The sequence below is a fragment of the Microcebus murinus genome, chromosome 1 (genome assembly GCF_040939455.1).
Source record: "Microcebus murinus isolate Inina chromosome 1, M.murinus_Inina_mat1.0, whole genome shotgun sequence".
NCBI lineage: Eukaryota > Metazoa > Chordata > Mammalia > Primates > Cheirogaleidae > Microcebus > Microcebus murinus.
This window is the reverse complement of record NC_134104.1, coordinates 1260545-1286265: the sequence shown is the minus strand read 5'-3', so window position 1 is coordinate 1286265 and position 25721 is coordinate 1260545. Positions and strand designations below refer to the sequence as shown.

Below are 25721 nucleotides of genomic sequence, written 5' to 3'. Positions count from 1 at the left end.
CGTTGGAGGGTGGCTCCCACTTGAGGTGTGGGTGCTGGGAAGGCCTCTCTGAATGGGGTGTGACGCTGAGGCCCCGGGGAGAGAATGAGCTCGTCACCTCAGGGCCGGGGGCGCGACCTTCTGCTCAGCAGCGTGGCCGAGGACCAGTACTTGCTGTCCGGTCAGAGCGGGGAAACTGAGGCTGGGGAGACTCAGTCCCCGGCTGTGTAGACCGTCAGAGCGTTTTGGCTGGCGGAGGGAGGAGTGGGAGAACGGGAACGGGAGGCCCAGGCAGGGGGCTTCTGCCAGGATCCAGGGGGGAAGGTGGGGGTGCTAGAGAAAGGAGGAGGTGTGAGGACTCTCTTGGTGGCGGGTGCTGGGTTGGGATAGGAGATGAGGGCACTGCAGGGTCCGGGGGGGCTCTTGGACTCGAATGACGATGACAGTGCTCAGTACCAGGAGGGTGTGAGGTGGGGTCTTCAGTTATGGGATCATTTTTGTGCCGGACTTGTTTGACGCTGCAAATCACTGTGCCCTAGCATGTGGCGTGCAGGGTATTTGTATATGCAGGCGCCGTCTGCTTACGATGAGGTTCGTGACTCGAACTTATCATAAGTCAAACATGCATTTCATACGCCCAGCCCTCAAGATTCGAAGTACAGTACGTTTCTACTAAACGTGTATCACTTTCACTCCGTCGTGAGTGGGACATTGTAAGCTGGGACTGTACTTACGCGTGGTTCGTAAAACATAAACAGGTACGTATGCTTAAGTTTCTGTGAGGTGGAGCTAGCCCTTCTTAGGTCCTTGTGCTGGGGTCAGTCTTTCCTGGCAGGTCTCATTACCCCAGTTTTTCAGATCAGGTAATACTAGGGGGCTCCATGCCTTCCTGCGAGGGCTGATGTTCAGCCAACGTTTATTAAATAAACTCTTACCTTGCGTCAGACGTGGAGCGACGGGTCTAGTCTAGTGCAGTCCTCATGATGCTAGCAGATTCTTGTTGTGGGGAGCTGTCATCACCCTGCAGGTGAGATAACCTGGCCTGGCTCACCTGAGCAGCTCCTAACAGAGCTCCTTTCTCCTGCTCTTGGTTTCCGTCAGTCCTTGGCCCGCCAGATCCAAGCCTTCAAGTGTAGGATGGATGGCGCCACTCTGCCCACAGCCCTGCAGTTGCCTCCCTCGCAGAGCTCTCCCTTGCAGCCTCCTCTCCTGCTGTCCCTTCCCACACCTGGGCCCCGGCTCCAGCCACCCTAGGGGCGTGTGGCAGCCCTCACTTCACTCCTTGCCCACTGCGTGCCCTGCTCGCTGTTCTGCTCATTCCTGCCGTTCGCACCCTCCGCTCCTGCTTCCCGCACAGCCCGCCCGGCGGGATGGAAGCCTCAGGAGGGCAGCGCTGTTGCCTGGCGTCTGTCCCCAGGGCTCAGGACGATGCCTGGCAGGTAGTGGGCACTCATGCATGCTTGCTGGACGAGTGAATAACCTTTTTTTACTTTTCCTGTAGGTAGTAAGTGGCAGAACCTGAGTGGAGTAAGCGTGTCTGCCCCCGAAGACGCATGCGTTCTCTGCCTTGCCGCCTGCCCCCATGTCCTATTGTGCTCGCTGAATCAGTGTAGATTTATGCCCCATATGTCTGTGTTATCTCCAGACTTCCACGCTTTTCTTTGTAGACTGGAAACATTTGCAAAACATTCAAAATTGTTATAAAACCATCAAGTGCAACACAGTAAATTAATCCATTGAAAACAAGGAATCTGCATCCTAAAAAAAAATTTCTCTGTCCCGCTAATATCATTTTAACCCCTGTCGGATAAGGTGTTGTTGGAATGCATTCTCTAAAGTAATGACGGCATCTGTTATTGTTGGAGAAGTAACAGTTATAACTATGTCTTGACAAAAAATGAGAATACTTTGGATAATTCCGGGAGGTTTCAGGAAAAAGCCAAATAAAATGCAAATATATTTTATTTATCTGTGGAAGCCTAAAGGTATTAAAAATTGGAGGAAGTGTGGCTTATAAGCTTTTTGGTAGAGGAGCAAACAAGAGAATGTACCAGAACTTGGGAAGTTGGAGATTTAATCCCAGCCCTGCCTGTGAACCAGATGGTATGTTCACTTTTCCGTCTCTGCCGCAGGTTCCTTGAATGTGAAATGAGAGTGGTCAAGTTGGTGGTTTCCGAGCTTCATTCAGTTTCTAGAAGACTGCTGCAAGTAGGAGTAAAATACTAATCAATTCTGAGTGTTTCAAGGGCTATTCATTCAGATGTCCAGCAGATGTTCACTGTAGGACGTGTGTGTAGTCTTGTCCAGCAGTAGGTGATGCCACGCCATGTCCCGTCACGGTTGCTGAGATCCATGCCAGGCGGGCACTGGGCACAGGGTCCTGTCCCCTCTCTCTCACCACAGTCACTCTGTTGAACCAGGCGAGGTGTAGGAAGGGGGTGCGCCTTGGGGGTCAAGCTGGGCGGCAGGGTCTGGGGAGGTAGAGTCATGGATCCCAATTCTCTCTCGGGGATTAGAGGGGACCCTTATCTCCATCGTCTTAGTCTTAGGGGACCCGGTGGTGTTAGCTGTCTTGAATTAAATTGAGCAGGGATTGTTTTTCAGTGCTGTAAGTCTAGAGTGTATCATAAATAGCTAAAGACAATTCAGTAGTAGTTAATATTTAATTAACCCCCAGTTCTAAATATACAAAGTTAGAAGTTGTTAACGTATATGTCAGTCAGGCTGGAGAATGAGTTTGAAAGGTGTGTGATATTCCTGTGCCTTTACTTAATGGGGGCACATAAAACCCACTTTTTTTTTTCTTTTTTGTTTAAAACAGTAGGGCACACGTTTTCTAATCCACCAAGTGAAAGGAATTTGTTCAAGGATATAAAGTAGCCTCTCATAATCTCCGCGAGGCTCTGGGGCCAGGCGCGACAGCTGGCTACCCCCTGGGCCACGTGCAGAGAGCAGGTTGCTGGCCCTGCTGGGGCCGCGTGCGGAACGTGGGATCCTGGGTGTGCGGGTGTGGCAGCTGCTGCCTCCCGAAGCCCAGGGCTGGCTTGTCCCCTTGTCTTCCCTTTTGAGGAGTAGGTTCCGCCAGGCACCTGCTGTCTCAGATTTCTCTTTCGAGGTGAGGTTTTGTGTGGGTGCATCTGACGGGCAGGGCCTGTCCCTCGTGTGCCCTGGCTGCGTGAGATCGAAAAGTGGAATTCTGAGGCCGGGCGAGGTGGCTCACACCTGTAATCCTAGCACTCTGGGGGGCCGAGGCAGGTGGATCGTTTGAGCTCAGGAGTTTGAGACCAGCCTGAGCAAGAACAAGACCCCGTCAAGAAATTAGCTGGACGACTAAAAATATATATAGAAAAAATTAGCCGGGCATGGTGGCATATGCCTATAGTCCCAGCTACTCGGGAGACTGAGGCAGGAGGATTGCTTGTGCCTAGGAGTTGGAGGTTGCTGTGAGCTATGATGACGCCACAGCACTCTAGCCTAGGCAACAGGGTGAGACTCTGTCTCAAAGAAAAAAAAAAAAGAAATGGAATTCCGGCCTCTGACTTAGGGAAGGGGTCCTTATCCCAGGGGGATGTCCACACAGAGAGAAAAGGGGTCTGAAAGATGCTGGTTGGCTACAGGTGTGACCCCTGACCACTACATGAAGAATGATGGAAAACTCTTAGTGTTAATCTACATAATTTGCTTGCCTGAGTCTAAGCATAGTGGCCTGAGGTCCATCTAAACAGACGGGTAGCTTCTAGAGACAGATGTGCTCGGGCCACAGTTCATATAGCTGTGATTCGACTGTTTGTATCCACTCTCCTCTAGATGTGAATGAGGTGAGTCACATCAAATGCATATCTAGTACTCTCGATCATTCTGAATTTGATTCCTTTGCAGAATAGATAGCTACCCCAAACAGTTGTGAAGTGGAATTATTCTTGAGTTGAATTCATCCTCTCTGCATTAGCTTTTACAGTTTACTCTTGTGGCATACTTGAGAGGATTACCCTTTCTTAATACCCTGAAACTTTATTGAACAGCCATCTAAACTTTTAAAGGTCCTCACGTAATACATTTTTGATTTACAGTTCCAAGAAAGTAGTGGCAAAAGCAGTAAACAATGAATAATTATTTTCTGGAGATAGAAGCTAGTTTGGGGAGTTGAGGCTGAAAAATCTTAATCCAAAAAACATGGAATTCAAAGAAACGAATCCTAGGACTTCAGAGCTACAACAATTTGGGATAACAGCCTAGATTTTGCCATCCCTGAGACCCTGTGGGGGAAAAAAAATCACTTGTGTAATGTCTCAGGTGGTTTTTAGAAGTGATCAGAGGGCCTGAGCGTGGTGGCTCACGCCTGTGATCCTAGCACTCCGGGAGGCTGAGGCAGGCCGATCGCTCAAGGTCAGGAGTTCAAAACCAGCCTGAGCAAGAGCAAGACCCCATCTCTACTAAAAATAGAAAGAAATTAATTGGCCAACTAATATTATATATAAAAAATTAGCCAGGCATGGTGGTGCATGCCTGTAGTCCCAGCTACTCAGGAGGCTGAGGCAGGAGGATCGCTTGAGCCCAGGAGTTTGCTGTGAGCGAGGCTGACACCACAGCACTCTAGTCTGGGCAACAGAGTGAGACTCTGTCTCAAAAAAAAGAAGTGATCGGAGGAAAACCCCGTCTGGAGCCCGCTGACGCTCCGTCCTGCACGTGAGCTCAGAGCTCCCCGTGAGCAGAGCAGGGTTAGACTGACGTCTTCCGGCATCTTCTCTAGGCTCCCTTCCCTCTGTGATTTTGGCGTCACGTAGTAGATGATTTTCACCCACATGCAGGTGAGTGAGTGGCATATTTGATCATTTGATCATTTCGTAGTGAAGCTTTCTGTTCTTCAATTTTATCCCTCATAATGAAACCGTGAGGGAATTGATTATATTTACACAGAAAAGGCTGGCGTGGCACAAGCCTGTGCAGGGCGGCGGTGAGCACGTGCCTCTCACGTGGGCCCCTGCCTGGCGCAGCGCGGGTCCTCCCTGACCAGTCAGCTGCGGGCACACCGCCCACCTCCGCGGGGCACAGGCTGCAGGGGAGCTGCCTGATGGGCTTCAGTTCTGCTTCTCCCCGGAAGCCCTTCCCGTAGGAAAAGGGAGTTGTTTTTTTTTTCTTTTCACGGACGATGATTTCGAGCTGCGCTGTAGACTGGACGAGGTGCCCTGGGGATCACCAGACACTGCTCGCGGCGGGTGAAGCTGGGACAGGTGGTGCTGTGTGGACACGAGCGTGCCCCATGTGCTGCTTCACTTTGCCTTGAAGAACGGATCCAGGTGTGTTTCCAGGCATGTTGACTGTTGGAGAAAATGATGCAGGTTGCATGTATGACCAGGTTATGGTTTGAGTGTTCATCTTTTAGGGTGCTGAGGGGGGGTGTCGGCATAGGTAGAAAGTAAAAGGAAAGGTGTTCTAAGGAGGTTTTGTTTTCTTTTTTTTTGAGACAGATTCTCACTCTGTTGCCTGGGCTAGAGTGCCATGGCGTCAGCCTAGCTCACAGCAACCTCAAACTCCTGGGCTCGAGCAATCCTCCTGCCTCAGCCTCTGGAGCAGCTGAGACTACAGGCATGTGCTGCCATGCCGGGCTAATTTTTTCTCTATATATTTTAGTTGTCTAGTTAATTTCTTTCTATTTTTTTTTTTTTTTAGTAGAGATGAGGTCTCACTCTTGCTCAGGCTGGTCTCGAACTCCTGACCTTGAGCGATCTACCCGCCTCGGCCTCCAGAGTGCTAGGATTATAGATGTGAGCCACCACGCCTGGCTGAGGTTTTGTTTTCTTATACTTTAAATAGCTGCTGTGAAATTCACCCTCTGTAAGTGGACAATTTGTTGATTTTCTTGAATGTCTGAGTCATGCAGCCATCACCATAGTCTGGGTTTAGGACGTTTCTGTCACCCCACGATGTCCCTTGCCTGTTGCCTGGTTGGTTCCCAGCCCTGGCCCTAGGCAACCACTGAGGCAGTCTGCATTCTGTAAATTCCCTTTTTAGCATTTCATGTAAGTGAGCTTGTGCTCTGTGTAGCCTTTTGCATCTGTCTTCTTTCACTCACCGAGTTTTTCAGGTTAATGCATGCCGCAGAACGTATCAGGAATTTGCTCCTTTGAGCTGCCGCATAGCGATCTGTTGTGTGGATGTCACCGTCTCATTTATTCCTCACCAGTGACGGACTTTGAGTTGTTCCCACTTCTTGACTATTGCGAGTCACGCTTCTCCGAACATCAGCAAGCACGTCTTTGTGTGGACTTTCATTTCTGTGTATTTTCATTTCTGTTTGGTAAATTCCTGGGGGTTCACAGGAGCTTAGAGATGGGGCTGAAGACAGAACATTTGTTTGGTGCTGATAGTGTTAGTGGAGACCGTTTGGTTGGTGCCAGGTGGCTTGCTCTTGGAGTCTGTCTCTGTGATGTGCTTGGAGCCTGCGTCGCGTGAACCTGCGCCATCCGAGGTGAGGTGTCGCGGTTATAGTGTCCAGCGGACGCTGCCGTGGTTTCTTCAGGTTACTCACCACCCTGTGTGTGGTGCACACTGCCAGGTCCTCAGCAGATGAGCTCTTTCCCAGCGTTCCAGCCCCCCCATCGGGAGAAGAAATCAATGAAGTACTAGTGGGCATATTAAAAACCACATTCAACCTACATAGACACATATACATGTACACTTACTGTTTTTTTTTTTTGAGACAGAGTCTCACTCTGTTGCCTGGGCTAGAGTGCTGTGGCGTCAGCCTGGCTCACAGCAACCTCAAACTCCTGGGCTCAAGCAATCCTGCTGCCTCAGCCTCCCGAGTAGCTGGGACTACAGGCATGTGCCACCATGCCCGGCTAATTTTTTCTATATATTTTTGGTTGTTCAGCTAATTTCTTTCTATGTTAGGTAGAGACGGGGTCTCGCTCTTGCTCAGGCTGGTCTTGAACTGCTGAGCTCAAAGGATCCGCGCACCTCGGCGTCCCGGAGTGCTAGGATTACAGGAGTGAGCCACCACGCCCGGCCATGCACTTTTACCTAGCAGTTCCACTTGTAGGAGAATCTGCCCTGAACATACAACTGCAGCAATTCCAAACTACACATGGAATAACCTAAATACCCACAGGTGGGAGAGGGCTGAGCAAACTCTGATATGTCCACACAACAGAGTCCTCCTCGGAGCCGAGGACGGGCTCTGTGAATCAGGTCGAGGTGTGTCCAGCACACGCTGGGCAGGAACAAGGCGGGTGCCAGAGGACAGCTGGTGTGCTGTCCTCCGCATGAGAAGAAGGAGAGAAAGGAACATGTACTCTCTGCACTCCTGCGCAGGGGAGATGCAGGGGGGACGATCCAGGTGGGAGGGAGATTGGTTACCACGCGGGCCAGCACGGGGGAGAGGCGTGGACGCTGGGCTGTAGGGACGGCCTCGGGGGCATAGGACTTCTCTGGGGACACCCTTCATTGCAGCCCTACTCTTGGAGCCACAGCAGGATTTCACCTGCCCCTCCCCCCACGGGTAACCAACATCAGTGAGGACGCGGGGGACCCACAATGGAATCCAAGCAGAAACACGCACGTGGCACCACAGCGCACACGGCAGAGCCACGGCAAGGGGGAGGGGAAGGAGAGTGTTGACCTCATTTGGGGAAATACATTGACTGGATTCTGTGAGGCTGAGGACAGAGGGGACCCTACACAGTACTGTGCTCGCAGGGTTAGGGCTAGCGGTGGGAAGCACCTGCTGCGTGCGTGGGGATGGAGCGGGTAGGCAGGTTCCCGGTGGGCAGTGGGGCCAGGGCTCTGCCCCGAGGAAGCACAGGTAAGGGAAGGAGGGCGGTCGGGGGAGCCGTGCTGTGGGGTTGGAATCTGGTACCCGTGGGACCCCGTGGTCTTTAACGTGTGCGTGTACAGACGGGCTCAGAAGCAGGGTTGCGTGCGTGTGCATGGGATCCTGCATGTGTCCTGGCTTCATCCTTTGGGGCAGCGAGACGCAGTGTCCCCGGGCGACAATGAGCACGTGTAAATATTGACATTGTTCACCAGTAAAAATAAGCAGGCTCCTTGCAGAAGGTGAGCCTGGGACCCTGGTGGTGCCAGAAAGTCAGCACGTGCTCAGGAAGAATGGGGCACGTTGCCATGGCGCAGGAGCCGAGGGGGCTCCGATGGCCGCAGCAGGGGCAGTTCGAGCAGGGAAACGAGTAATGACAGCGTGGCCACGTGTGATGCCTGGAGTAAAACACATATCCATCCCTCCTGCTGACACGGGCGAATAACTGAGTAGATAAATACGCAAGGGAGAGGGGCGGCTCTTCCTGACAGAAGAGTTCCAGGTACTCAGCGTAGCAGGAGTGAAGAAATCAAAAGTCACCTTCGAGCAGACGTCATGGACATAGTCACTTGAGGTGAGCTCCTCGGACAGGTGCTGAGATGAGCGGGCAAAAGTTTGCAGAGAAACAGTATAGTTGCCTAGTCTCAAAGTATCTCTTCCCCAAGTTATTTATTTATTAAAAAGGGAAAAATAGTAACTTTAGAGTGGAGAAAACCGGCAGACGCTGCCCTCAGCCAGGAGATGGAGGTTAACGTTACCTGCGCTGAGACGAGCCACCAGCATCTACCGCTGGGTGTGTCGTGAACACAAAGGATCAGGAGGAAATGGGACACACTCTGGGACGGGGACATGCTGAAATTCTTGGCCAGCGGTCTTCAAAGGCGTCCAGGACATGACAAAGGAGGGGAGAGACTGGGGGTCGGTGTCAGCCCGGAGAAGACCGAGGAGGCAGGACCACCGGATGTGACGTGGGGTTCCGGGTGGGATGGGGCCGAGGGAGGCACTAGTGGGAACACTGCTGAAATTCACATAAGGTCTTTTATACCAGTGCTTATTCCTAATTTTGATGAGTCCTCCCCGCTTCTCCTAATGCTCACGTCTTATAAACTCGATGACTTTAGGAGATGAGTGAAGGGTATATGGGAACTCCCTGTCCTGTTCTTCAGCATTCTCTTAGAGTCTAAAACTCCAAAATGAAAAGTTGAAAAAGAAAGCACAGGACAGAAGGAGGCAGGAGGAGCCCCTGCCTCGGCCCCCGCAGTGCCGTGTTTACTTATAGTTTACCCTGGGTCTTTCGATTTGGTTGATTGTTTTTTTCCCCCCAAAAAAGAAGTTTTAAATTTTTATAGAGTCGGCCTTGTCAGTTTTTTGCTTTATGGTTCTGTTGGGTTCTTTTTTTTTTTGAGACAGAGTCTCACTCTGTTGCCTGGGATAAAGTACCGTGGCATCAGCCTACCTCACGGCAACCTCCAACTCCTGGGCTCAGGTGATCCTCCTGCCTCAGCCTCCCGAGTAGCTGGGACTACAGGCATGTGCCACCAGGCCCGGCTAAGTTTTTTTTCTATTTTTAGTTGTTTGGCTAATTTATTTCTATTTGTAGTAGAGACGGGGTCTCCCTTTTGCTCAGGCTGGTCTGGAACTCTCGAGCTCAAGCAGTCCTCCGGTGTCGGCCTCCCCGAGCGCTGGGATTACAGACGTGAGCTGCTGCTCCCGGCCGCCCTGTTGGGTTTTGAGTCCCATCTAAAAACATTTTTCCTACCTCAGTGGTCATATTCTTCTGTAATTTCTTCTAGTAGTTTTACATTTTGTTTTTCACATTCAGCATATTGACCTATATGAAATTTATTTTTTACCATTTGACGTTGGGACAGTTGTGTCTCTGTTTGCCTTAGTCGCTGAGTGTGGTCTCGCTTTGGCGGGAGCGGAGTGCCACCGTCACCGCATGTGAAGTGCTGGGTCAGTTGCATTTCTAGCTGCTCGTGATTGCTTGTGGGAAATCTATTGACTTTCTATGCTGATTATGTCCGCAGCCTGTCCGCTGTGCCTCGCGTTTTCTAGACGGAGGATCCTATTGTGAGCATGCCTCTTCCTCTCTAATCTTTGCACTTCCCCCTTTTATCAAGGGGCTGGAACTATTGGCACCAGGATGCATGTGGCCTTTGGGTGGCAGCGATGACCAGCGGGCTTCTCCTGTTTTTAGCTTTGACCTGAATATGCTGGTGTTCCACCAGCTATGACAGTGCTGTCTTTTTTTACATACCCTTTATCTGGCGTAGCGTGCTACCTTCTCTTCCTTGTCTGACAGTTCTTTTTAAAATCATCTTTATCATGAACAGCAGTAGAATTTTACTGTGTGCTTTTTCTGCATCGATTGAGATGACTGTATGGCTTTCCCTTCCAATCTGTTAATACAGCAAATTTCACTAATAGATCTCCTAATGTTAAAACATTCTTGCATTCTGAGGAAAATCCTACTCTTAGCACACTGCAAAATAAGTTTGCTATTTATTTTAATACCTTGTACCTTTTCAAAACGAGTCCCTCCTAACCCCCCAGCTTTTTTGTGTTTGTTTTGAGATCTAGGTCACATCCTGTAAGATATGCACAGGGGTATACATGTTTGTTTAACACCTGGTTTTACACCTGGGGGGGGGGTTGTAAAAAGCTGATTTTAGTCTTCGCCAGTCTCTGTGGTGTAAATATTCCTGCAGTGGCCTGTTGCAAGACGCCAGTGAGCTGTCAGCAGGTTCACAAAATTCCTGAAAACGAGATGGTCTTCTCCCATGAGTGGGCACAGCTGTACCACCGAGGCTGGAGTTTGCAGCCTGGTGACTTCCATCCCTGTGCGGGCCCACGTGGCCATCGCTGACAGCTGCCCATGGCTCACTCGCGCCCGTCCCTGTGGGACCGCCCTCCCTCCCCAGGGTCCCTGTCGTGTCCTAACTTGGCATTTATTTTCAAGGCATCCTTGTTGTGCATTCTGTGTACTTACAGGTTTGCATTTTCCGCTGCCTAGGAACTGCCTTGGCCACCTCATTTATAAATAGAAAAATGCAGGGTTTGTGATGATTTTTATTGAAAAGGTGAGCATCTGAACTGTGATTACTATAGTGGCCCCGGCTTTGTTAGAAAAACAACATAGGTTCTGTGTGACAGCTGTCCTTAAATATGAGGTGTCGCAGTCCTCTTATGTTCATGCAGCTCTTTATCTTCCTTGGTATCAGCTGGACATTTCTTCATTCATTCATTCATGCCATCATTGAACAAGTATTTTTTTTTTTTTTATTTGAGACAGAGTCTCACTCTGTTGCCTGGGCTAGAGTGCCGTGGCGTCAGCCTAGCTCACAGCAACCTCAAACTCCTGGGCTCAAGTGATCCTCCTGCCTTAGCCTCCCGAGTAGCTGGGACTACAGGCATGTTCCACCATGCCTGGCTAATTTTTTTCTATATATTTTTAGTTGGCCAATTAATTTCTTTCTATTTTTAGTAGAGGCGGGGTCTCGCTCTTGCTTAGGCTGGTTTCGAACTCCTGACCTTGAGCGATCCGCCCTCCTCAGCCTCCAAGAGTGCTGGGATTACAGGCGTGAGCCACCGTGCCCGCCCCTGAACAAGTATTTTTTGAGCCCCTGCTCTGTGTCAGGCACTTTGGATACCAGAAGTATAGCTGTGGATGAAACAACTCAGTCCGTTCCTCGTGGAGCACATGCTCTGATACGTCTTTAAGCCACGTATTTTTCCCGTTTGTCCTTACCCGTTTCCCCCTTGCTCAGACATCCGCTTGTCTTTGCCCCTGGTGTGATCTTAAATCAACCCTGCATCAATCCGATTTCTTCCACTGCTTCAGTTTTGAAATCCCTGCTTTGATGATAGTTGACGTTTAGCTCTGCTTACGTAATTGTTTTTGCCTTTACTAACTTCGTATGGCGAAAAGACGAAAGACTTGACTCTGGTGGTTTTCACGTCAGGGAAGGTCAGTGTTTGCAGGGCTGCAGCAGAACGTGATCAGGGAAGCCTGGCGAGGTGACGCTGGATGGGGCTGGAGCTGTCACAGGAGGAGCAGTGCGTGAGCTCAGTTTCCCGCTGCCGAGACTGTCTGCGGGCGGGCGGGCGGCTTGGCGGCCCCCAGGGCAGGAGGCCGGTCACCAGCCCCCGCTGCTTTGCTGGGCGTTGTTCCTGTGCGCTGCTCTCCTCCGCTGCGGGCCGCAGTCCAGGAAAACGCGGGACTGTTTTCCTGCGGGAGAAGGAGCTAGAAGACCCGGATGGAGCTTAACCACCGCAGTGGGCTAGGCTGGGAACTTGGGTGCAGGCCAGTGGACCTCAGAAGTCCATCTGCTCATCTTCCTGCTCAACCGATTTGGATTTCTGCTCTTTTAATCCTTTGCACAACTAATTTGTTTTTGATTTAAAAATCAGTATCTTATTTTAGTAAGAGAAAACAGTGTTATTTATTTGGAGCAAGGTAAAAGAGCCTGGATATCCACTTTGGTCTCCTCTCACGTCCCAGAGGAGGGTGCTGAGGAGCAGAGGGTGTGGCAGGCACGGCCCGGGCTGGCCTTTGCTTCTGGCCCTGCAGCATCCGTGTGCAGAGCAGGTCTTTGGGTGAGTCACTCGGCTCCTGGGCGGCCCCTGGCCCTGAGCGGAGCCCTCCCGCCGGCAGCACGTCCCCTGTTCTCACCCTGGTCCTGCAAGGCAGCCTTGTCACCAGCTGGGACCTCTGCTGAGGATGGAGAAAAATCTGTGGTCCTTTTGTTTACCCAATGGCTTCCTGGCCTGTCCCATGATTCTTTCTACTACATGGCAGCTAGTGGATGCCAGAGAGTGTAAAAGTGAACATAGAGGAAAAACTTTTTCATGGCAATTTATGTTATCTATTTTTTATGTGTTTATAGCTGGGAATTTAATCTTCGTGGGTAGCAGTTACGGGATCAGATCTTTTTCAGAAGGTTGAATCCTCTTAGAATTCAGGAGCATCCTCAAAAATACGTTTTCCCCATTGTTGTGCTCCTGTTGGATTTTTTAAAAATGGATACGTTGTATTTGTTGTCATTTACATTTAGAAGTCAGCTGACTAGAGTGATACTAATAGTATCACAACACAGGAGAAACATAATATTGAAGTAATAAACAAAATTAGGGATTATACCAAAACGCAGAGCAGACAGACAAGGTAGAGGGAATCAACGATGCTCTTGATAGCTTAAATCTAACCTTTTACCTGAATAATTATTTAAAAATTGTTTTAGTAAAGAAAGCCTCCCACTCCTATAAATAGGAATAACTCATAATTGAACCTTTTTTTTTTTTGAATGGCGTCATCATAGCTCACTGCAGCCTCGAACTCCTGGGCTCAAGCAATCCTCCTGCCTCAGCCTCCTGAGTAGCTGGGACTGCAGGCTCACAACACCACTCTGGCTAATTTTTCTGTTTTGTGTAGAGACAGGGGGTCTCACCCTTGCCAAGGCTGGTCTCAAACTCCTGGCCTCTAGCCATGCTCCTGCCTCGTAATCCCAAAGCGTTGGGATTACAGACATGTGCCATTGTGCCCGGCCTCATCATCCAACATTTTTATATCTTTCACTTGTTTTTTCTTGAAGATGGAGCCTAGGTCTTAAAAGATGTCAAAACTAGTATCACATCTCGCTTTCTGAAGTTAAGAACATCTAGTCCTGTTTCTACAGCCAGCAGGGTGATTGATCTGTTACCAGGCCCCTGAAACCCTTCTGATGAGTCTCATATCACCCCACCCCCCGCTGCCCGCCCCCAGATAGTCACACAATAGGCACAGTGAAAGCCAGGAAATCCAGGCTCTAAAATAAGCATAGCCTGTCGAGGAAGGAAGCAGCAGGGCCACTGCCCGTGCTGGGACTGGGCCTCGCCCACCCTCCGTCAGGGTCCTCAGGAATCCGCAGTCAAGGCATGGTGGCCGGGCCGTGCTCTGCCCTCTCCTCGTCCCCTCCCGGGGCACCTGTGAGACTCGGTAGGACCTGGGACCACGGGCAATCCTCTCGCAACTCCAGGCTTGGCTCCTCCAGGTCTGGTTACCCTCCCGTTGGCAGGTTTCCGGAAGCCTCTGCCTGACGTGCCAGGCAGGAGGAGGAGAGGCCTGGGACACTGGGTGTGAGCCCCTGGGCCACACGGCTGCTGTTCCTCTGGCCGGGTTTTTCTGCCACTCCTCGCGTTTCATTCTGTGGTTCTGGACCCAGGTCTCACCCTGTGCGTAGTGAAGGTTCAGAGTGTGGAAAGTCATGAATCTGCTGAGGCCGAGGAGCGGCCGTCTCCGAGGTCTGTGGTTGTGTTTACACCGTGGTCGCCGGCCCGTCTTCCTTCCTCGCCGCCTGCCTTCCTCACTGCGCTTCTCCTGGGAAGAGGCCCTTCAGCCTCGGGTCTGGAGGAGGCACAGTGCGTCTCCTCTGGGGGCCCCTGACCAGGGGAGGGGACGGGGTGCTGCCGCCCTGGGGTCTCCGGGCAGAGAGGACCTGAAGGCCAATGCCTCAGGGCAGGGGCCCCTCCTGGATTTTTCAAGGACGTCCCAGAACTTACTTACTTTGTGCTTTAACTTCGGGCATGTGTCTCTTCCCTGCCCTTCTAGGCCCATTCGGACTGGGCTTTCTGACCCTGAATAGCACGCAGTGGGTGCTCAGAAAATGTTTGATAAAGTCGAATAACTCGCCTTGCATCACTTTGTTTTTTCTCTGATGGCTTGTCAGTCATTGATTGGGGTTATTCTCAACTTGTGGCTCATCTGATATTCGTGTGGCTCTATCTGTTTGCACTTCTTTTATTCATAGAATTTTACAAGGTGAGTTCTTGATTTTAATGCTATACACAATGCTTTCTTTCCTGACATGCTTTTCTGGCGATTTTGTGCTTAAAAAGTGAGGCTCTTTTGAGGAGTGAACTATATCAAAGTATTTGTCTAGAAACATTCACAAGTATTCTTTGCAGCAGCAGTTTCTGCTAAAACACAGGGTCTGAGGTGCATTTCGAGCTTGGTTAAAGATCCGTAGCTTGTAGCTTCTGCGGAGGTCGTCTTGCTGAGCAGTGGAGTGGCTTCCCCGGTGCCGGGAGCTCGTTTTGGACTCAGCACAAGTTTGTTGTCTAAAATTACCTTTACCCTGGAACATCTTGAATTAAAATTTCCGAATGTTTTTAATTCCCTAGCGTGCTTCTGAATTGCAGATTTGGGAGGGGGGTGCGTTTTAGATGTTTTGGCACCTGCACCATTAGCCACACCCTCGTGCTGCCTGGGTTCCCCCCAGATCCGGCACCCTGTGTGCGTGGAAGCAGTCTTGGAGCGCTGTCTGTTTCTGCCTCTGCTCCCCGTGGTTTCTGTGTCCCGTGGGTGGGCCCTGCTGAAGCCCGTGCGCATGCAAGCACTCTCTGGGTCTTCAGGCAGTGGCCCGGCGGGCCGCTGTCCACGTGGCTCACCCCTCCCGTCCTCCCTCCAGCCAGTCTCTGTGCCGAGTGCCTTGAGCGTGCGTCGTGTGGGGACAGAGGGAAAAGCCAGTGAGACAGGGTTCTCGTGACGGTGTCCGGTGACGCAGCTCTCTGCAGATGGAGCAGTCACACGACCAGGTGCCTGGGGGCAGCTGTGATGGAGGAAGGCAGATGGAGACCCTGACGCAGGGCGGAGGGGCGGGCCACTGGGGGAGGCCAGGTCCATGCAGCAGCTCCGTTCCACACGCGTGCGTCCTGCCCACAGCCTCCCTGCCCGCATGCACCAGGCTCCCGCCCGTTCCTCTTCAGCCTGTCTGCTCAGGTTTGGGCCTCACTGTCCCTCTGACACTGAGCTTCCAAGTCACTGGTGGCCTGTCCGTTGTCAAGGGCAGTGGCCGGTGTTTGTCCCCGTCCTACTTGGAGTCTCGGTGGGATTGACGGGCAGGCCACATGTTTTGATTCTGCAGGCCGTGCCAGCCCGTGTCCTGGCTTGGTCTCTGTGCACACCCACCCGGGGTGTCTCCAGGTGCCCTGCAGGCTGAGCCGTGGGCCTCGCTCCCTCCTGTTCCCCCGCTGGTGCCTCGGCCTGAGCCCTGAGCCCCAGGCTTTGTGCAGCGTGGACCCGCTTGAGTTCTGGGTTCCTCCCAGCTGCCTGCCCCTCCTGCTTCCCACAGTGGACGCTGGCTTGGGCCCCGCCTGGCAGTCTTCCTCTTCCTCTCACCCTCCACTCCCTGTCTCGGCGAGTCTGTTTTGTCTGTCCCCTTTGTGCCCCAGCCTGTGCCACAGTGGCCTCCTCGCCAGTTTTCCTAGTCCCAGACTTGCCCTTGCAGTCTGTCCTCCCTGTGGTCATCACAGGGTCCTCGGGTGTGAATCCCCTCATGTAACCCCCAGCCGACACCTCCAGGGACTCCCATCCCGAAGGGGGCGACCCATTCCGTAGGAGAAAGTTCACATCCTGACCCCTGGCCTGCATCCCGCAGGCCCCAGCGTGGTCTGGCGTGTCTGCTGCACCTTCTGTGCAGAGCAGAGTCTGGGGTCCCTGAGGCTGCCGCCTGCTCCTTGCTCAGTCATCAGCTCAAGTGTCGCCTCTTTGGAGAGGCCGGCTCCCTCCCCTGCGCAGTTCTCTCCGGGTCGCCCTGTTCCGTGGTTATGTGAGATGGCCCTTTGTGTGCACCTGTGGAGTCCGTGCCCTGCCAGGTACCGAAGCCTTTGGAGGCGCAGGTGGTGCTGCTCTCTGCTGCTCCGGTTCCTGGGCAGGCCTGTCCGCACACGTGCTCCCGGGCATCCCCCGGGCCTGTGCGTGGGCAGGGTGGTGTGGCAGGAAACCGGCTCGTGTGGCTTCATCCCCTTGGGCCCGCGTCCTGAGACGTGAGCAGCCTAGGCTGGGACAGTGGTCTCACGCTGTCACCGATGTTTCCGGACCCTCAGTCGTTCCATCCCACAGTTTCACAGTGGGGCGTTCGTTCCTGGGCTTGCCCCCTCGGGTCTGTCTGTGCCTGATGTTCCCACAGAAAGGCGGGGAGCAGGAAAGGGTGGTGTCTCCACCAGGAAAGCAGCAGGAGGTTCAGGAAACCGCAAGCTTCCGTCTCGTTGGCTGGGAGAGTGTTACAGACCCTGCCCTCCCCCCGCCCCGGTTACCTGGATGTCTGGGGGAGGGTCTGCGCTCTGCTAGGGTCTCCCATGGCCAGGTCGGCAGGGAGTCCTCGGCTGCGAGTCCTGGTGTCTTGATGCTCACGCAGTGGGGGTGTTCTCCACTGCTTCAAGTTCTGGGCCACGGGAGAGCCACTACGCTGTGGACAGGCGTGTGGGGATCAGGGGCGGGCTCTGGTTCAGATAAAACTCACCGGAGAATGCAGCTGTCTGTGGCCAGGTGAGTTTGCTAGTTCTTTATCACAAATCAGACAGACTTCCCACCCAGGACAGGCCCCTTCCACGTGGCGGGAGAAGACACCCGCGCACGTTGGCCTGGGTGGGCCGAGCCTGAGAACTGAGGAGGGTGGGCAGACACCTCCTTCTGCAGGGAATAGCCAGGGGCGGGACTCTCTCCAGGGGGGACTGCAGAGGCAAGCAAGTGCCCATCCCCGCTGAGGAAGGGCTCTTTTTTTTTTTTTTTTTTTTTTTTTTGAGACAGAGTCTCACTTTCTTGCCTAGGTTAGAGTGAGTGCCATGGCGTCAGCCTAGCTCACAGCAACCTCAGACTCCTGGGCTTAAGCAATCCTACTGCCTCAGCCTCCCGAGTTGCTGGGACCACAGGCACGAGCCACCATGCCCGGCTAATTTATATATATATACATATTAGTTGGCCAATTAATTTCTTTCTATTTTTTATAGTAGAGACGGGGTCTCGCTCAGGCTGGTTTTGAACTCCTGACCTTGAGCAATCCGCCCGCCTCGGCCTCCCAGAGTGCTAGGATTACAAGCGTGAGCCACCGCGCCCGGCCAGGAAGGGCTCTTTTTTTTTTCCCACTCCTTTTTTATTCTTTCCGTCCTTTTTTTATTTTTATTTTTTTTATTTTATTTTAGCGTATTATGAGGGTACAAGTGTTAAGGTTACATATATTTCCCATGCCCCCCTCCCCCCTCGAGTAAGAGCTTCAAGTGTGTCCATCCCCCAAACGTTGCACATCTTACTCTTTGTGGTTGTGTACACCCCTCCCCTCCTCCCCCCTCCCACCCTCCCGACACCCAATAAATGTTACTCCCATATGTCCACTTAGGTGTAGATCCCTTAATACCAATTTGCTGGTGAGTGCATGTGGCGCTGGTTTTTCCATTCTTGAGACACTTCACTTAGTAGAATGGGTTCCAGCTCTATCCAGGAATATACAAGAGGTGCTGTATCACCGTTGTTTCTTAAAGCTGAGTAGTACTCCATGGTGTACATATACCACATTTTATTAATCCACTCATGAATTTGAGGAAGGGCTCTGCTGTGTCTCACCGCAGCCAAGTCTGGAAGCGGGCGGCCTCTGCCGGGCACGCCAGCAGTGCTGGGCCTGCCTGTCTTCCTGCGGTCTGGGCTGGTGGCCTCGCCCGCACTGTGTCCCTGCCCAGAGGTGGTGAAAGGGCAGCCCCTGCGCCTCCCACCATCCCCTTGCCTTTCCCTTTGGGGGCAGTGGTCTCTGTCCCTGAAATTGCCTGTGGCGGGCTGTCCCTCTGGAAAGAGCTGCCAGGGACTCACCCGTCTTTGATCCTGGGGGCCATCACACTGAGAAGGACCCCAGGCGAGGTCACCTGGAAGAGCTCACGGGAGCCTCTGGGGAGGCCGTTTGGGATTTGGGGCAAACGGTCCTCTCTTTTCAAATGTTCCCACACAGTTCTCCCTTCAAGTTCGGTTTCACTTTCCTGTGTTTTCTGTTGGGAATGAGATGTAGGGACGTGTTTCCCTGCTCCTCGGCAGTGCTTCAGGTAGGAGCAAGGAGAGTGGCCCTTTCTATTCCTTAACGAGCATTTTCCACTGTGACGTGGTCCCATCGCACCGCTTTGGCGGTGGAGAACAGAAGAGCAAATGCCAGAAAGCTGAGCTTTTGAGCTGTGCCGGCATCTGGCCTGCACGCGAGGGGTCTGGCGTGCTCTCGGGGCAGGGGCACGGGCGCTCCCTCTCGGTCTGAGAGCTGCTCAGGAGAGACTCGGGGCCTGTGTGACCTGGTACAAGTATAGGCCTCGGCCTCGGCAGAGCACCGTGTCTTAATTCTGGGAGCGGGACTGCCGTGATTGGGGTGTGAGTGCAAAGTTGGGGTCGGAAGGGTCCCCGTGGAGCGGGCTGGTGAGCGGATGCCAAGGGGCTGCTGTCCAGGTCGGGGCGATGGACGTGGGCCGGTGGGGACCTCAGACGTGTGGGGAGTGGGGCGCCGTGCGGCAGGACGGACAGAGCGGGAGGGCGGGCCTGTGGGGTGTTCGGGCATGCGGACTCGGAGGCACGGAGGGGAGAGCTCAGGGGCAGCTGGGTGGAGCCCTTGCCTTTGTCTCCCCCCCCGGCCCGTCCCACGAGGCCCGCTGGGCCAGCCTGCCGGGTGGTCACACTCTTACCTCTCCAGGCTGGTGTCTCCCAGGTGTTGCAAACTGAGCATCTGAAACTAGCACTTCGTTTTCCTAGCCTTCCTCTTCACAGCGAACGTCACCGACACCCACCCGGTTGCTGGGAGCCTGGCAGTTGTCCCAGCGCTCGCTGTCACATCCAGTCCCCAAGCATACACTGTGCCTGCTGTCCCCGTGTTCACCCGCACCCAGGTGCCCGCCGCCCCATGTCTCCCTGCTGCCCAGCAGCTTCGAGCCACGGCCATCTCTCCCTGGGTCTCCGTGGAAGCCGCCACAGGCCCCCGTACCTGCCTCGTTCCCTCAGTGCCTTCCACGTGGTGGCCAGGGTCATTCTTCCTCCCGTGCCTGCCAGGCCTCAGGACCTGCCTCGGCATCTGGAATAAACTGTGGCTTCTCAGCCCGAGGCCGGGCTTGCCCCAGCGCCACCCTTCTCAACCCCCCTCTCAGGCCACTCTCTGCTCAGGTGCCACCCACAGCTTCCCAGGAGCTTCTTGCATGTGCTTCACGCCCTCCCGCCTCGTGGCTTCCTCTGCCCGGGCCCCTCCTGCCTCTGTTCACCAGGTGACTGCTGCTGCCCCAGCACCACCCTGACACCTGTGTGCACAGGTGTGCTCTGGGTTCTCCGTGGAGTGGCGGCCCGAGGAAGTGGCCGTGTGCCTGGTCCCTGGAACCAGGCTGCTGGGTTGAATCATTTGCCCCCTGCCCCTGCCTCTTCCTAGATGTGTGATCTCAGCATATGGCTTCTCCTTTTGGGCCTCTCTTTCCCCATCTGCAGAATGGGAATGCTCATACCTACCTCATTCCATTTAATCCCGTGACGATGAAATGATTATATAAAGCGGTTATGGCAGTGTGGAGGGATAGGTATCGGAGGCTGCTCTTGTTGGGTTATTTTGTCGCACACCCTGTTAGCTTCTTTAGAGCACTTGCTTGTGCCTTTAACCTTATGTATGTTCATTGTTCTCCTCTAGGGCAGAGGCTTCTCTGGCATAAACTGGGCAAATGGCAGAGCTTTTCCTTGCCCTGAGCTCACTGCCTTTGCTTTGGAATTGGGGATGAGGTTGGGCTATTCTTAGCATTTTAGGTTTATACGCTAGACAGAGTCCCTCCCCGGAGACAGAAATGACCGGCAATATAGGAGCATGCTATCCCCCCAGCAAAAACAAGTGCCCCGGTGGTCTCACCAGCAGGCAGATGGAAACTTGAGAGGTGAATTTGGGATAGAAAGTATGCCTTGCATCATAACCTGACAGGGATCCATTCGTGTCTTCCCTCTCGGGGTTTCTCCTAAGTGTGTCGGTTCTACCTGCCTCCTTGGGAGAGGTGCTGGGGCTGGTGGCCGCCGAGGAAGTGTAGTTTCCCATGGGAGAGTAGCACTTTCATCATTCTTTTATGTCAAAGCTATAATTGACCATCCTTCAGTGCCGGTATAAACCCAACAGTTACATTGGGATCATTTTATTTTAGATTGCTCTGTGAGCCCCTTTACAAACTAACTTCCTGTTTGATGTGAAATGACACCGTAAGTCATGTAAATCAAAGCATGATTACCAAGCACAGTGTGCAGTACAGAACATGCAGGTACCCACCACGGGAAGTGTTTGTTCACAGACACTGTTCTCGAGACCGGCCCAGTCTAGTGTTCTGGGAATGCTCTCTGGACTGGGGCTGGGTCAGCGAGGCCCCGAGGCACACCCAGATGCTTTGGATGTTGGTGTGTGGTGTGAACCAGCGCTTCTGAGAGGGTGCCTGCGCCTTGGTGGGCGGTGGTGGGTTTACCTTCCGGAAGCTACCGGAAGCCTAGTCCCAGGTGCTATCTAAAACATATTGACTTAAGGCCAGGCGCGGTGGCCTGTAATCCTAGCACTCTGGGAGGCCCAGGTGGGCAGATGGCTCAAGGTCAGGAGTTCGAAACCAGCCTGAGCAAGAGCAAGATCCTGTTTCTACTAAAAATAGAAACAAATTAATTGGCCAACTAAAAAAAAATACATAGAAAACATTAGCCGGGCATGGTGACGCATGCCTGTAGTCCCAGCTACTCGGGAGGCTGAGGCAGGAGGATTGCTTGGGCCCAGGAGTTGGAGGTTCCTGTGAGCTAGGCTGACGCCACGGCACTCACTCTAGCTGGGGCAACAGAGTGAGACTCTGTCTCAAAAAAAAATTGACTTATACAGGACGTATAAAAAATACTGACTTGCACATCCAAATGTGGATTTGTAAAGGTAAAAACACATGTATACGAATAGTATAAAATCTGTGTGACCTTAATACAGGCAGCTTCTAAGTCTTCCCCAATACTTTTTCTCTCTCTCATGTTAAAGATTTTAAGATACATGTTTTAAAAGGTCACCTTTTAACACAGAAGTTTAAAAAGCAGCAGCGAAGGTTATGTGAGGTTAATGTACATTTAGGCTTTGGGGTGGGGATGGAAAGGAGGGCTGCGAGGTTCTCGTGTTGAGGGGGCTGTGTGGAGGAGAGGGGCGTGGGTTTGGGGATGGCCCCCAGGCAGTTATTGTCCCCAAGTCAAATGCAAAGACCCAGAGCAGCAGCCATGGCTTCCCTGGAGGACCCTACAAGAGCTGTGAGTGGGGACCAGGTGCTGCCCGCCAGCCCCGCCGTCCCCACTCTGCCGGGAAACACAGAAGCTTCTAGACATACCACCCAGCCACGTTTGACTTTATAAATTTAATGAAACAAAACAAAGGTGAAATATCTCCTTTTGATTCCCAAGGTGTAGTGGTGGGCACCCCAGTTCCTAAACCCCATCTTTAACTCAGTAGGATGTCGCATCTCCCTCCAGTCTCTTCATGGAATCCCAGGAGGTGTGACCTTGGTGGCCGGCGGCTGCAACCCAGTCCCAGTGGGGTCCTCTGGTTTCTGGGCCCAGTTCTGTCAGTGAAGTCCAGGAGCCGAGGCAGCGGCGGGCGGGCGCTGTCGCCACGCTGGGGAGGGCAGGCCCGGCGTGGCCTGGACGCGGCTGGCGGGCGCCCCCTACCCGAGGAAGGGCCGCAGGGCCAGCGGGGCCAGCAGGATGAGGGGGCCCGGCGCGGGGCGTGGGCCGCGGGCGCGGAGCTCGATGCGGGGCACGGCCTGGGTCACCGAGGAGTTGTCGACCTGGGTCGGGGGCGCGGTGGGCGCGGTGGCCTCGGGCTCGGCGCGGGTCTGCAGGAGCAGGGCCAGCAGCAGCAGCAGCGCCAGCGCGGGGCGGGCCGCCATGGCCGTGCGGTCTAGGCGTCCCCTCGCTGGGGCGGCGGTCGCGGCTGCTGCCTGGGGCGTCTGTTCCGCGGGGTCAGCTCTGTTTGCTCGATCCGCTCGGAGTCCCGTCCGGCGAGGTTGGGCAGCTGCGGCTGGCCCAGTGCCTGTCTGCGACTGTTAACGGTCGCCCGGGACAGGGGTGCGGACCGCGCGCGCCCTCGCCTGCGCCCTGCGCGCTGTGCCCTGCGCGAGCCCCAGCGGCTCGCGGCGCGGTTGTTGCGCTCCCTCGCTCGTGCGGGCGCTGTGCCCTCGAATGGGGGCGGACCTTTCCTCCTAAGTGCACGTAGAGGTTTTGTTTGGAAAACTTTGGCATTATGATTACTTTTCCTATAAGTGCACCTGTGATGTAACAAACATTTTTAATGCTTCTGAAAAGTTTTGCTACCGTGTAACACTTAACTTCCTGTATTGCACTAGAGTTTAAAGGGCATCGTGTTTCTCACTCACTCACTCACCCTTTTGCTTTTGGAGATTGTGATGAACTTCATCATTTTCAGAGCGTTGAAATGTTTCTCCCCAAGCAGAAAGTGTGTGAAATTTTCCAGAGAGTGTATGCTAATATGCAAACATTTGGATTTTTTGGGTGCTGGGTGTGTTAGCAAACCAGCCTTGCTGTTGGTTACTTGGGAAAGGCCTGCTCCTTAGAACTGTGAAAGGGGAACGAGTGGCAACAGAGGTGTGCGTGTTTTTGCTAGGCATGGCTTATTCTAAAGTGAGCATGCTTTGTCCTTACTTTTATTCTAAATCGGGATTTTTAGTACTATCTTCCTTACTTTGATTTGGTGTCTACTTGTTTTCCACACAAGGGTTTAAAATAATTTTTAATTTCTTGGAAATAATTATATAGGCAGCTCTAGCTTCCCCCCGCCCCACCGGCTGTAGCCAGCCCTGAAGGGCGGTCAGTCTGGGTGGCAGCAGGCCACTTCCTCCTAGCAGAGCTGCGTGCTGGTACTGGAGGATGGGAATCGATTCGAGGTAGCAAAACCAGCTGCTTACCGCAGGGGTGTAACTGCGTGTCCCATAGGACGGCATGTAAAAGATAAAGAGGGGGGGCTCCTGGGAGAAAGGCTGATTCTAGGACTGGGTGAAGCATCCTCAAGACGAGCCCAGCACCTGCGGTGGCAGGAATGCTGAGAACAACCCCCCCCAGGGGGCATTCGAGGGACCCAGGAGCCCACTCAGAGGCTCCCAGTGGCCGGCGCTGGAACAATTTCAGCAATGAAATAAAGTGGTGTTGGATGATAGCCCAGAGCACACCATAAACATCCGCGTCCACACGGACGAGAACAAATGGCATAAACGAATGGGGAGAAGAGCAAAGCTCCCACCCAGGCAGGGTTCCAAGTCATTCACGCAGGCAGGCACGGGGTCTGGAGTGGGGCGCAGCCCCCAGCCCTGCCGTGTGGCCCAGCACAGCGACCTCCTTCCGGGAGGACAGCGTGGACAGGGGGTCACCGTCCAGGAGACCCTGACAGACGTTGGCCCCACCAGGGCAGCATTGTAGAGATAAGCCATGTTGGCAGTGTGAGCCCCAAGACCAGGAGATGACAAGTGCCCGTCCCCTGGGGGCTGCCTCCCCAGAGCCCTCCACCCCACCTGCCCCATGATGAAAGCATCAGATAGATTTGGTTGGTGAGGACCACCACCATCCCCTTCCACTTGGGCTTCCCTCCTCACCTGACCCTTGTGGCCAGTGGCCTTGGGCCTCTTTGCAGTGTGGCAGAGAAGTTGTGTTGGGGTGTGGGGAGACACAGTGGGGGTCGGGGCAAGGACAGGCCTCGTGGCAGCCTGGAGATGCTAAGGGGAGGGGCGGGCCATGCAGAACTGGAGGTGTTTCTCAGAGAGAGGGTTTTCAGCCAAGGTTTTAGATGAAACTCCTGTCATACTTGCTAGCAATAATCTACCGTGTTTCCCTGAAAATAAGACCTACCCATAAAATAAGCCCTAGCAGGATTTCTAAGCATTTGCGCAGTATAAGCCCTACCCCGAAAATAAGACCTGGTGACGGGCGTGGCTATGCAGCGCATCTTCACAACCCGTGCATGTCGTTGCGGAGCGATAAAGAAGAAGAAGAGCCCTTCTCATCTGCCCCATGGTGACAGCTACTATCCCAGAGGTGACTGGAAAGGTGCGGGCAACCCCAGCAACAAGGTTGGCTCCCCCTGTCAGGTCCCGGCCATCCTGTGTGTGCTGCAAGCTGAGGCTTTGAGGGGAAAATAACACACCCCCTGAAAATAAGCCCTAGGGTGTCTTCTTGAGGAAAAGTAAACATAAGACCCTGTCTTATTTTCGGGGAAACGCGGCACAGCAGAGTTGAGGTGGCCCCTTTGGCTGCACCCGACACAGGTGGTGTTGCAGGGGGCACTGGTGGGCTCGAAGCAGGGAAGCATCAGGAGTGGCAGGCGGGAGTTCTGGGGCGCAGGGACGCGCCCTGGCAGCCGGGGGTGGCCACAGGGCTGCAGATGCCGCCTGCTGTCCTGGCGAGCTTCCTGGCAGCCTGCCCAGGAGGCCTCGCACGGAGCACCGGCTCTGCACGCTCCTGAGGGTCTTTTGGGGGTGACTGCTGGCTGCGGGGGGGTGGGGTCCTAGGTTTTTATGAAATTAATGCAAAGTCTGCCTTTTTCCCTTGGGGGAAATAACTCCTACAGGAAGTACCCAATTCTGAGTGAAGAGCTGGGTAACAGGGTCAGTGAGGAGATGCAGTGAGGTGTGGCTGCACTGCCTCAGTGATTTTTCTGTTCTGTTCCACATGCATCATTGGTCCTTTTTGTATTTTAATATCTGACTCTGTAACTTACAATTTGGAGCTGTGGTTTCACTTGGCCGTGCAAGTATGATAAAAGGGAGGGACCAAAAGGCCTGGCTTCTCTGTCTCCTTCAGCTGCTCCCCACTGGTCCCCATCTGTGTTCCCTTTCAGCTGTGGCAGTTCTCAGATCACAATTAATTTGAGCGTATTTTAAACGAGACAAGCCATAAAGGTTAGCCCTAAGGAAGTACTGAATTATTTTGAAAGCTATAAAAATAAAAGCATTCTTACATGGTGTTGTTTTTATGCCCTGTATTAAATTTGCTTTATAGATATGTACATTAATATAAGTGAGCATATTTCTGAGTATATAGATAATTTCAAGAACTGGCTTCCTTTATGTGAAGGTAGTGTGGGTTGCGGGGAGCCGGGGTCTTGAAAGGTGGTCCGTC

At 53.2% G+C, this 25721-nt stretch overlaps 1 protein-coding gene across 4 annotated transcripts in view; it reads left to right on the top strand.

Annotated features, from left to right (window-relative positions):
- Nucleotides 1–25721, top strand: part of ADARB1 (adenosine deaminase RNA specific B1) — a 142763-nt gene that overhangs the window by 7018 nt on the left and 110024 nt on the right. Inside the window, exon 1 of one of the 4 annotated variants that reach the window (XM_075998396.1) lies at nucleotides 11920–13769. The exons of the other annotated variants lie outside the window; for them this stretch is intronic. The gene's annotated coding sequence lies outside the window, so the exon portion shown is untranslated. Of the gene's footprint in view, nucleotides 1–11919; nucleotides 13770–25721 lie in introns of those variants that run through there. 4 annotated transcript variants of the gene reach the window in all.